The 12,758-nt window shown below is 39.8% G+C and overlaps 1 protein-coding gene across 4 annotated transcripts in view; it reads right to left on the bottom strand.

Annotated features, from left to right (window-relative positions):
* The window catches only part of GGPS1 (geranylgeranyl diphosphate synthase 1), a 57,628-nt gene that overhangs the window by 15,379 nt on the left and 29,491 nt on the right, over window positions 1-12,758 (bottom strand). The window contains exon 1 of one of the 4 annotated variants that reach the window (XM_030556925.1): window positions 9,497-9,517. The exons of 2 other annotated variants lie outside the window; for them this stretch is intronic. The gene's annotated coding sequence lies outside the window, so the exon portion shown is untranslated. Of the gene's footprint in view, window positions 1-7,647; window positions 7,667-9,496; window positions 9,518-12,758 lie in introns of those variants that run through there. One more of the 4 variants, XM_030556926.1, reaches the window with a different exon arrangement.

Genomic DNA, 12,758 nt, shown 5'->3' with positions numbered 1-12,758 from the left:
TTATGATTAAGAGTAAAGTCATCATGCTAATGCACAAGACGAAGTGCAACAGACTAGAAACAAGACAATGAAACAGTGCACAAAATTTTGAAGAGAGTCACCTCCTACCTCTCATTATAAGCTATTTCTGTGTTCACTGTAACAGCAGTAGGTACACACTTAAGTGCAAATACAATTTTCAAATTGGTCCTCAGTCACATCAAGAGAACTCTAGTTATTACAAACTCATTATCTGTACCAGACACTCAACAAATGGGACAAGCAAGCACATTTCAGCCGTGTGCTGTACATTCTCACATTTCCTGATAAATGAGCTAAGAGTTCTCCAACAAGGTGCTTTACTTTTCTAAGGCCTTGGCTACACTGGCGCTTTACAGCGCTGCAACTTTCTCGCTCAGGGGTGTGAAAAAAAACACCCCCCTGAGCACTGCAAGATACAGCGCTGTAAAGCACCAGTGTAAACAGTGCCGCAGCGCTGGGAGCACGGCTCCCAGCGCCGCAAGCTAAACCCCATAAGGAGGTGGAGTACGTGCAGCGCTGGGAGAGCTCTCTCCTAGCGCTGGCGCTGCGACCACACTCACACTTCAAAGTGCTGCCGTGGCAGCGCTCCGAAGTTTCGAGTGTAGCCAAGCCCTAAGAAATTTTCTTGGAGAAGATCAAACTAAGAACAGCTGCTGGGGGAAAAAAAACAACAACAACAAACCACACACCACCAAGTCTGCAGTTTCAAGATACTGAATATATCCTACAGCTGCGTACACGGTGTTATCTGCTGGTGAAGTATTTCAATACTTCTATGGGGAGGACTATTCGAAGGTAATATTGCACTTGAGTAATTTTACTGCAGTGCTGTTAGACACCTACTATACCAAGCCCATAGCAACATTGTTACTTTGCTTACTCCTTAGTGAATTACATGCCAAGGGAGAGAATAGTTGGTTTTAATGCATTAGATAGCTACTTCTGCTGTTATAGCAGGTTTCCTAAAGATTAGCTTACAGAACATTTAATGTTCAATAACTGATTTAATCATGATATACACAGCTCTGCATTAGTATGAAATCTAGATGGACCACTAAATTATATGAAGAATTTAGCATATTTTAGTCACTTGTCCTAGACAGGTATTTGACTTGTTAGACTAGTCTACTTTAAACAGTAAGGCTGTCTAGACACTATTCAAGGAGAAAGAGAACACCATCTGTACAGAAAAGCATTCATCTTTCCCTTTATTTGCACAGATTTCCTGTGACCCACTTTTTGAAGAAACACTATTGCATCTCTCCATCTTGCTGTTCTAAGGAGTCAGTAAAGTCAAGGACACTGACATAGTTTAGTTATGTATACTTGCTCCATTTCCCTATTTTTGAAAAATGCTGACAGCTATAGCATTAAGGCAAGGAACAAAAAGCACCTGAAAGGCCATACTAATATAGCTCAAGTATAGGCACAACAGCATGCCACTACCTTGTCCAGGCAGGAGGCAAGCAACCAAATAGAGAAGAAAAGACAGATACTGAAGGAAAACATACAGATAGAAAACTGACAGGTCTGAAACAGATGTCTTAAAGGGCACTGGGAATTTATTTTGGGGAGAGTGAAAGGAAAAGGGAGAGTAGTTTTAGATTTTAAAGTCTTTACCAGATGTCCCAAAAAACCCAAGAAAAACAAAAAAACCCCAAACCCCCAACACTATGTATTATTACTGCTCTGTCAGTCACTCTGGGAAAAGCCAGACACCAGAGCGATTATATAGCTCAAGGCATACTGTGGTCTACTCTTCAGAGTAGAAAGAGCTTATTATAAGGCAAGGCAGAACACAGCACATTTACAGCTGTACAATTCCTGGTTAAAATCAGCTTGTTGCCATCAGAACACTACCAGCCACCTCATTTTATTGGAAAATCAAAAGGCATTATTAATACTTAAAAAAGTAAAAGCTCTGAATAGGAAGACGACCTTCCCAATGTTATTATTTTAAATACAATTCTTTTAAATAAGAGAAAACTAGTTAGCTTAAATATAAATCAACCATATGAAACGTATAATATTTGGATCACCAATCACTACTATAACAAGTTGGGGCATGGTAGGAAAAAAACCTTAGCACTAAGAAAGGAGGATTAAGTTTTCTAGGTACTAGTCTAATAATTGGATGCTCATTTCGCTCTCGTTTTCTATGAGTTTCCCACATCATCTTTTAGGGTAGATGTAGATCTCTTTTTCACGACATGATTGGCATTTCATAATTCTTGTTCCTCAGGCCTCCAACCCCCATCTTCCTTTCCCTAGATCATGATGGGATATATTGCTAATGTGTGGATAGTTGCAGCACTTCAGCAACTTTCACATGACTTTGAAGAGGACAACTGAACACCACCCCCACCCAGAATTTTCCCTACTGTTCTTAAGAATTAAGCCTCCAAAACAACTCTTAAAAAGCAGATTTCTCCACTAACTGAGGCAGCTACCCAGGGCCATGGCCTGGTTGCCTAAGGAGCATCTATTGCATTCTTCTCCTGGCATTTGGTTCAAGTCAGCAACAGCATTTAAAAAAAAAAAAAATTAACAACTCCATTCTTTTATAACAGCAATCTAGAGATAAACTTATTATATACAAAAACGCAACTAAGTTGGCATACAGAAATCCCTAAAGCTGTATTGACAAGTCCTGCTACTAGTCACTTTCTTCAAACTTAGTGACATTGATCACATTGCAGTTGATGTTCTTTTACTGCGTCCTTTCTTTTTACTTGATAGTATCAGTTAAAGTCTTTCATCTAATGTTTATCTAGACATTTCTGCTTTTCTTACATTTAGATGCATGACCGGTTTATAAATTTTCCTGTCAAAACTCTGCATAAGAGTTTCTCTTTCCTTATTTTAAATATCTTAATTTTGAGTTTAACTTTGGTTATTGTTAAAGGGGTTTCTCCCTTCATAAGTAGTGAAAAGTTTGTGTCTACGCACCCATCAACTTTCCATCTTTTCATTAACATAACTATTTTCTCTAAGCTAGCTAGAGATTACTTTATATAGAATGGAGAGTAATCCTGTGCGTTTCACAGATGTAGTGAATAGTCTTTCAAATTCTATCAGTTTTCTGCTTAGGTTTGCCTTTGTGTGTGGGTGGGTTAGCAAATTTCTCAATTATTGGTATTGATATATGGGAATTGTGCGTCTTTTGGTGAGTTGTGTATCGTCAAACAATCAAATTGTGTGGTTTCAAAACAGCTGGCCAAGTTGATATACCTATAAGTTCCTAAACATTGAAGCTTCCCAGGCTTTTACCGGGGTTAAATTCCATATTATCTACTATGAGCAGTGGCTTAGCTTTCTAAATAAATTATCCCAAGTTTCTACTATTGCTTTCATAAAAGGGTGATTATACATTGACTTTGGCCTATAAAATATTTCTTTAACCAGGGAAATCAGGTAAATTTGATCTCTCAAAATGAAATCATTCTGTGTCTACCTGCTAGTTTGGGTCTGGCATTAGCTAGTACATTAGGTTTCTAATCTGACTAGCTTTTATAAATGGCACTTAATGTTTGATAGTGTCAATAGTTTTTGCCATAGTCTCTGTAAACTAGACTGCTTAACCCTGGATTTCTTATTTGCTCAATTTAGTTTAATCAGGAACTGCTCAGAACTAAAACCAGAAGTGTTTGGAAAAGGATGTTAATTTAGGGTAAGATATTCATCTTAACTGATGCAATTTTGCATTTTGACCAATTTTCCAGATATATTTTGATACTCTTCAATCAATGGAGCATAATTATTATAAGTCTTACTAGCTTTTAGGAATGTGTATTCCCAGGTATCTTACAGAATTAGTTACCAGTTTGTATTTGTAATTATCTTTTATATATTTCCATAGACCAGAGCATACACTTATGTCCAGGAGTTCTGATTTGCCAGTTTTTTTAAATCCTGATGTTTTGCCAAATGTTAAGATTTCCTCTTGAAATTCTAGTAGCATTAATAACATCTGCATAAAGTTAACTTGTGTTTCCTATGGTAATTTCATTTATATTAGGATTATTTCTGACCAGTTAGATAAAGGACTCCATTACCATGGCATAAAGATGTGTGCACACACCTCAAAAAAGGGGGGAAATTTTTATGATAAATATCCAGTTAGTCTACTGTAAGAGTATCAGTTGGAAAATAAGACAAATCTAATTTTAAAATTTGGGGCCTAAACCAAAGCATTCTTTACTTACAAAAACAAAAATTAACTAGCATGCCAACTATTGCTCTGCAATGTTGAAGATTTAACAGATGGTGAAATAATTTCCAAGACAGTTAGATCAATATGTCTTTTAATTCTAGTTCTGTGTAATGCCAGGTTTATTATAGTATTAAAACATCAGGGTGTCTTTTTGACTTAATAAATGCATTGTGATTGAGACAAAGCCACAGGCAGAGCACCAAACACCATTAGAAGCTTATATTGACAGTTCACTCCCTCTCAATGTCTTAGTGTTCTAAAAGTTATTTATGGTATTTTTTTCTCAACATATTACAGAATAGAGATTTTAGCAGAAAGTATAAAGGTAACATGCCTGTTTTCCACACTATTGTCTTAACATTATTTAATATTGTAGTACTTATTACATCACATATCTTCAATGCACTATCACGTATCTCTATAGTTCTGAGAGTCAACTGTCAACCCCCTCCCTCAAAAACAGGTTCTCACAGGTACACCAACTCCTTCCAATATTTGTATTAAACACACATTATACCAAAAAATCAAGCAGCTGGGCTAGAGAGAGAAGTAAGAATTTGTGGACTAGAACCTGGGACAGCTGACGTTCCACTGTGCTACTGGGAGGTCATGTGGAGCCACAGCCAGGGAGCACTATGGATCACAGGTGCCACAGGAAGTTCCACCCAAGGAACCCAGGAGTGACAGTACCCTGCAGCTCTCTGATTGGCTAAGTACCCTATTTAATCTTGGAGGGCGCCTAAGGAAGTTGTCTGGGCAACCACAGAGACTTCTGGCCTGCTGTGTCTCATCCCTGACCCCAGCTTGTCTATGAAATGGATTCTTGTCTCCTGACTCCAACTTGGTTCTACCTCTAATTAGCATATGATTCTGATTCTGGCTTGCTGAATGCAGCTCTAGCAATTAGTCTGACCCCTGCTGACCGACTGCCATCCCTGATGTGTGGATCTCGGCCGAGCTGTAACTGCTAGGCCTGACTTCCTACACTCCAGTCTTCTACAGAATACAATTTCAAACTCAACCAAATCCTGTTGGCTGCATCCACTCTAAGCTTTTTCTGAAAAATCACCCAACTCTACTGGTAATAAGGATTAGAAGATTAGTGTGAACTGGCCATTATTACTGGTGAATACAAAACCCTCCAATAGAGGTGACTTCTACTATGGCTTGTCCCAGTGGAGAGGATCCAACGCAAGGTTTTCAGGTATGGCTCAATGCAAACAACATCATAGTGTTTTCAGGAACTAGAAAGAGCAATTGGAGGCTGGGGTAATGTAATTTTCTCCCACGTATGCAGCTTCTACACTGTCATGCTTAGCAAGAATTCCCTAGTGATGCAGTTTTCACCATTTCTTTCTTAATAATGAATGGTAACTAAACTTGGCACCATCTACACAACTTCCAACTTATTGTTCCAAAAGACAGTTAAAAGCTCCTAGGCTAAGCATACACTGCTGAGAGACCTGGAGAGTTCAGATTTGAGGGCCAGGGATAAAGAAGTCGACTTCAAAGAAAGGGATTAGAGTATCTGCAATGAGGAGTAAAATGGGTGTGTGTCTCTTTTTTTTTTTTTATTTATGATAAAAACCGACTTGAGGCTTTGTATGTTTTTAAACTAGAAATGGCTCAGGTCTTGCCCATCGTGTCTCCTCCTTTCCCATACCCACCAATAAATAAATAAATAAATAAAATGTGAGGGATGATTAAGAAAAGAGGTCTTTAAGAATTCAACATCACTCAGCTGAAGACAGATATAAACTGAAGGTCTCAGAAAAAGCACACAAGGAGTCCACATCAAAACATCCAAGCCTTCTTTACATAAAATTTAGTTTCTTTGTGTGTGTGTAAAGAACGTTAAAATTGCAAAAAGTCAAGCACATGCCAGAATTAAGGTTGCCTGTGCAACCTTAATTTAGCCCCTTTATGCATGAGAATACAGTCTTTAATTATTGCTACATAACACTCCAAACTCCTCCCTCTTTCAGTGCTCAGAATGGATCTGCTCTGGAGATTAATCATGGTGGTCTAGCACAGGAGGCTCTTGGCTGTAGGACCCCTACCTCATTTGGGGAAGTCAGGTGTGTCTCTGATGTGGTAACTGGAACAGGCAGGCCTAAGCCTACCCACAACTAAGCTCCAACACCCTCAATTGAGGCTGTTAAAATGACAGTAGGCAAGACCTGACTGCTCAGGCATCAGAGAAACAATCATGGACACCAAGTGCTGGTCCAAGAAGGGGGCCAGATGCATGCTGGAGGAGTGGACCCACAAAATGTTAGAATAGGAAATGTAAACATGGTCCAGCTGGGAGTGGAAGAGAGACGATGAAAGTGTGTGTGTTGGGTGAGAGTTCTGAGGCCTTTTCAATTAGAGACTCCAGGGGATGGGCAGCATTGTCTCGCTTTGTTGCCAGAACCTCCTTGGCCAGCTTCAGCTGCTGGACCTCCTCCTGCGGTGTGCTAGTAGGAACAGCAGTAGTCCCTCCTCCCCCTTTTAAGAGGAGAGAGAGTTGCTAGGCCTGTGTCTTGTGTTTGCCACACTTGCCTCCATTCCTCATCACCAGTATCCAATCCTCATTGGTGGTTGGAGAGTGAGCTCACAAGGCAAGGGAGAACAGATGGGGGCAGAGAAGCGAGGGTTAGTTAGGAAGTCAGGGGAAAGGGCAGTCTCCTGTCAAGATGGGCTCCCTCACATTGCCTAAAACCCTACCTTCTGAGTACCCCACCTGACTATTAACTGTGCTGACAGACCACTCAGCTGTTAGGTGCAACTACCCCAATGCCAGGGTGGATTTGATTTAAATTGCTAGTCAGGAAGACTCGATTTAATCATGGATTTCTACATAAAAGTGCATTCTTGTTGGTTGTTATAATCTTAATACATATTCTTCACAACTCAGAGATAGATGTAGGTTTTGTTTTTAGAAAGTACACACTATACATTTTTAAAGTGATTTATTTTGAAAGCTTTACAGATTAGTTTTACAGCTATCAGAAGAATGAATGATTGTTTGGTTATTTCATTTACCAAAAGGTAATTGAAGCAGATATTTATGAAGAATTGGAGATAATTCACCTCCCAATGACAACAGGTTAATCATTAATATTTGGAGGATTTGCTTGCCATGCTGCATCAGACAGACATTTAAATTGTTTTTTTAACAGTATTATGTATTCAGGATTTTTTTCCCTTCAACAGCAAAACAATATTTTAACAAAACAAGCATATGAATTTGAATTTAGTTAAAATATTCAAAGTTTTAAAATCAGGTTTTTGTTAAAATTGTTTTTACTAAAATAGTTAAATGAAATTAAAAAAAAAAAAACAACCACCAAGAAGTAAGGTTGACTAGGTCAGCCAGATTGACATGAGAAACTTAAAATATTGGCTTTGGCAGCTAATTCAGTCTTCACCTTCATTTTCCTGTTTGCTCATAATCTGGAAAAGAAAAACAAGCTTTCCTGCTTTTTCAGGTTCCAAACGATTTCTCAATTTGGAATGCATTAGTCCAAAGGAAGAAAATATTCTTTCTATACCAGCAGAAGAAGATACTGCTATTAAAAGTGAGAATATTACTTCAGTCTCCAAGTCCAAGTGCTTAAAGTGACTTCCACCAGTTAACTGGTGTGACTCTTTAAAACATCCATCAGCAAACATTTATTGAACAGTTCACCCTTGGCGCTGAAGTTGGCATTATGGAAGGATGATTGCTGGATGTCCATGTCATAGTAAACTCCTCTTCTTCAGCAGTTTAGGTTTGACCTTGGTACCCAGTATTGAGAATATTTGCAAGAAAATGAGCTGTACATCATGCTTGTCCCATTTTTTAAAAAATGCTTATAATTTAACTGTCATTGCATATTTCTCTTTTAAGATCTCTCAGTTACTTCTAAATTTCAAAAGTGTCAGCAATAAAACAGTTATTTCCCTGCATTTTGTTCAAGGCTACAGAAATAGGCTTCAGGGTACTCAGCATGTGTTCAACATTTGTTTTCAGCCCAATGTTGAGAACACTGGCTGTAACAGTGCCATCTATTTTTTCACTATTTTGTTCATAAACTGTCATCAGATTAGGCCAGTTCTTGATACAGTGACCAAAACAGTTCACTACTGAGTTCCATCGCATGTCTGATGGGAGAATTAGCTTGGGTCCTCCCACTTTTTTCAGAGCAGCTATTGCAAAGTGGTTGTTACGGAAGTATTTTGCAATTTCAAGAACATTAGCCTTTATTTCTGGAACATTGAAGTCTTTGGCTACTGCAACCGTATGTTATTAGCTTGGGACTCTTTACATCATTTCTCCTCATCTTGAGTACATTTGCAGCAGTCTATGACCAAGCTGCGTACTAGACATATAAATTCCTCCCCCGGTTTGTTATAGCTTTTACTGCTGCTACTTTTAAGTATTCTGCTGTGTGTGCACATTTCCTAACGTATCAATTGTTTCTGTAAGGAAGACATTCCCTTCGTCTGTTGTCACACAAGCGCATAAAACAGGATCTTTGTGGACATTGTTAACCTGAGTCTTGATGGGTGGATCAATTTCACCCTCTAGACCTTTTGCACACTGCACAATTTCTCTTTCATACACTTTATCCAGCAATTTGCCTGCGACATCTGCTCTGTTGGGTGGAGTGTATCCTGGTCTTAATGACTGAACCATGTTAATGATGTGTGGGTTCTCAATCATACGGAAAGGAGAGTTTGTTGCATAAACAAACAAATTTTTTCATCAATTTCCTCTTGTTGTCATCTGCTGGTTCTTATCACAAACTTATCTATAGTTGTTTCTGGATGATGGAGATTTTTTTTTTTTTTCCTTTTTACTACAGGTGATACACTGTGGCTATGTGACATACATGACGTGACCGAAACACTATCATTGGCAGATAAGTCTGAAACGATAGAAAATGATCGTGATCTTGAAGGTGGATCATCTTCAGAATCCTGCATGTTGAGGATGGATTCTCCTAAACAAAATAAGGTTTTTTATTTAACAATGCAGTTATTTAATTGTTACCATACTGCTCATTTAGTATTACTCTCTGCATTCACTGACACTCAGTAGTATTTTAAAAAGGTGAAATTGTAAAAGAAATGCCTATTTCAGCTTTTTTTTTATTACAACTGCATCTAAAAGGCTAGTACCATAAAGTAACAACTATATTTTCTGTTTAAACTTGAGAATTCAAGAATAGACCAGAAGGAAGACAGGCAGTCCTTAAGAAAGAAAGATGAAATAAAAAAAAAAAGTTTACCAACCTGAAGATCCTGCACGTTCGGACATGTTCCTTTCATCATCTTCAAGGAACACTTCTCATGATGTTGCTTCATACAGGCAACCAAGCCTTGCATTTCTTTGTTCACTCTTCGCATGTATTCCTGTCTTACCCACAGGTAGAGGAAGTTCATTAAAATATTCCCAAAGTGGGTCTCTTACAGCTTTCGGCCATTATAGGTTTTTCCTCCTAGTGAGAATAGTATGGTAGATCTCAGATCAATGAAAGCTACACTCAGACCTCCAGAAATCTGGAATATGCTGCTTAGTTTCACTTTTGTTTCTACTGCCTGTCCCTTCCGTCTCACATTTATCTCCAGACGACTTCTCCTTGTCCAGATCTATTCTGCCCCCAAACAATCTTCTATTCATTGAACGTTTGCACTTTTAGAGAGAAGTAAGGGATTGACTCTGTGTACACAAATTTACAGAGGGACAACAGAGTTGAGGTCTGTTATTTCTCACCTCTATATATAATTTAAAAACATTTTTGCTGTTAATAAGCATGTTATCTCTGGAGACAAATCCAGAGTTTGAGAACTGAAACTTAGCATCTCTGATGGTATCTTCCAGACTGAGCACCATTGGTTAAATAGAAAGATTAAACTAAATCTATACAGAAGCCCTTGGAACCCCATAAAATTGGATCCCTCGATCCATGAACTATTGGAACTCATTTACAAAAAACTTTTCTTAAACATTACATGAATATACTGTCTCATACTATAGAATTAGAATTTATAATCCCTATTCCCTGGTGAGATATCTTTGAGCTATAATGTATCTTTAGATTCCCCCCCCCCTTAAAAAAAGTGATTTATATTAAAAAAAACATTGATTTTTATCCACCCTGCCCAGTGCCTAAGTGGGTTTTGTCAGACACAGGAGCAGAGGGAACCAGGCAGTGAGGGTATCTGGCGGTGGCAGGGCCAGCACCCTCTTGGATGTTAGGCATACCCAGCATCCTTTGTCAGGCCAAGGGAAAGTTCCCTCCTGACATGCCCCAAAGCCTGGCAGAAAAGAAAGCACTGAATGAATCCAGTAGAGGAAGCCCTGATAGAGTATTACAAAAGACCCCTCCAGATTCCCCCTGCCACTCACTAACCATAGCACCTGGGAGGATTACTTGCCCGCAGAACAAAGCCATGCACCAATGGATGGGATTTTTGCAACCCAGTGGGAGAGGGGTACTGGGAGAGGTGTTTTCCCAGGGATGCAAGAGGAAGCTAAAATGGTAGCACTGGGGAGCAAGAACAGGACAGAGCTGAGAGAGTCATTGGTGCAGCCAGATCCTCCAAGGGCTTGAGAGGGACAAAGAGGCCCTCATCCAAAATGCTTTGCTCCACAACCTCGTTGATTGTTTGAGATGGAGGCAATGTTGGGCCATAGTAGTGGCAGCAGCTAATGGAGGGACAACAGATGGCGATGGGACAAGGGCCACCTAGGTACATGCCTGGGGGTGAACGGCAGATACTCCCACAGCTGGTAAAAGGGACAATAGGGTTGAGATGTGTCAAACAGATGGTAAAGGGTTAATGTCTCTTGTACCTGTAAAGGGTTAACAAGCTCAGTAAACCTGGCTAACACCTGACCAGAGGACCAATCAAGAGACAAGATACTTTCAAATCTCAGTGGAGGGAAGTCTTTGTTTTGTACTTTTTTTTTGTCCGTTGTTCTCTCTGGGGTCTGAGAGGGACCAGACATGTATACAGGCTCTCCAACCTTTCTGAAAAAGTCTCTTCTATTCAGTACTGTAAGTACTAGATAGAAGGCGGATTAGGCATTTGTTTGTTTTCTTTATTGCAAATGTGTATTTTGCTGGAGGTATTTTAACTCTGGTTGCTGTAACTTGTATATTAGGTTGGGGGAGAGGAGTCCCTCTAGTCTCTATAAGCTGAAAGACCCTGTAACATTTTCCATCTTGATTTTACAGAGATAGAAAGAAAAAGTAAAAAAACTTTAATTAAAAGCTTTTCTCTTAAGAACGTGATTGATTTTTTTTTTATTCCTGGGTCTGAACTCACCAGGGATTGGTGGGGGAAGGAGGAGGGAAAGGTTAATTTCTCTCTCTGTTAGGATCCAAGGAGTGGGATCAGTGTCTCTCTCTCAGGGAGAGTATGGGAGGGGGAGAAAAAGGTGAATTTCCTCTCTGTTTTAAGATTCAAGGAGTCTGAATCACAGTGATTCCCTAGTGTAACCCAGGGAGGGGAAAATCTGGGAGGAAGAAAGGAGATGGGAATGGTTTATTTCTCTGTTTTAAGACCCGAGGGATTTGGGTCTTGGTTCCCCCAGGGAAAGTTTTGGGGGACAGGGAGTGTACCCAAATACTATATTTTGGGTTGGTGACAGCGTGATAAGATCTAAGCTAGGAATTAAGCTTAGAAGGGAACAGGCAAGTCCCCACTTTCTGGATGCTAAAGTTCAAAGTGGGAAAGGAGACAGATGGCGATAGGACAGGGGCCACCTAGGTACATGCCTGGGGGTGAACAGTAGATGCTTCCACAGCTGGTAAAAGGGACAGTGGGGTTGAAATGGGAGGGAGATGTGCTAGCAGTAGCCACTGCAGATTTCTGGGCAGGACTTGTTCTTGCCCTGGCCCTCCTTGCTGACTGAGGGGGCTCTACCAGTGGTGATGGTTTGGCAGGAGAGTCCCTGCCAGTGCCTTCTGCTACAGACCTGATCGAAGTGCTGATGGTGCTGGCAGAGCTGTTGATAGCCATGGGCAGGGCCCTACCAAATTATGGTTAAATTTCACAGCCACAGAATTTGAAAATTGGTAAATTTCATGTTTTCAGCTTTTAAAATCTGGAATTTCACAGTGTTGTAATGGGGGGGGGGTCCTGACTCAAAAGTGGATTGTGATTGTTTGTGTCTCTCTCACACACACACACACACACACACACAAAAACAAACAAACCTGTTGTGAGGGGAGCAGTCATGCGATTGCCACCCTCAATTCTGGACTCTGAAAAAGTGTCAACTCTCTGATTGGTAGATACAGGCATCTGAGACAGTTTTGTAGGGTAGTGAGCTCAATTGGTAGCCTCAAACTTAAGAGCCACAGCCTTAAGTTATCAAAAACAAGTGAAAAAAATTCTGGTTTCAAAGTATCATTAATTAAGTGTCTTTCTTAATTCCCTGTCTCTGTACTGAAAACACCTGTCCATGTTTAGACCCTGCTCTCTGCATCCACGGAGTTTGTTGGAATTGTCAGACAGCGGTGAGTTAGTTTTGCAAGATGGGGGA

The sequence above is a fragment of the Gopherus evgoodei genome, chromosome 3 (genome assembly GCF_007399415.2).
Source record: "Gopherus evgoodei ecotype Sinaloan lineage chromosome 3, rGopEvg1_v1.p, whole genome shotgun sequence".
NCBI lineage: Eukaryota > Metazoa > Chordata > Testudines > Testudinidae > Gopherus > Gopherus evgoodei.
This window is presented reverse-complemented; position numbering and strand designations above follow the sequence as displayed.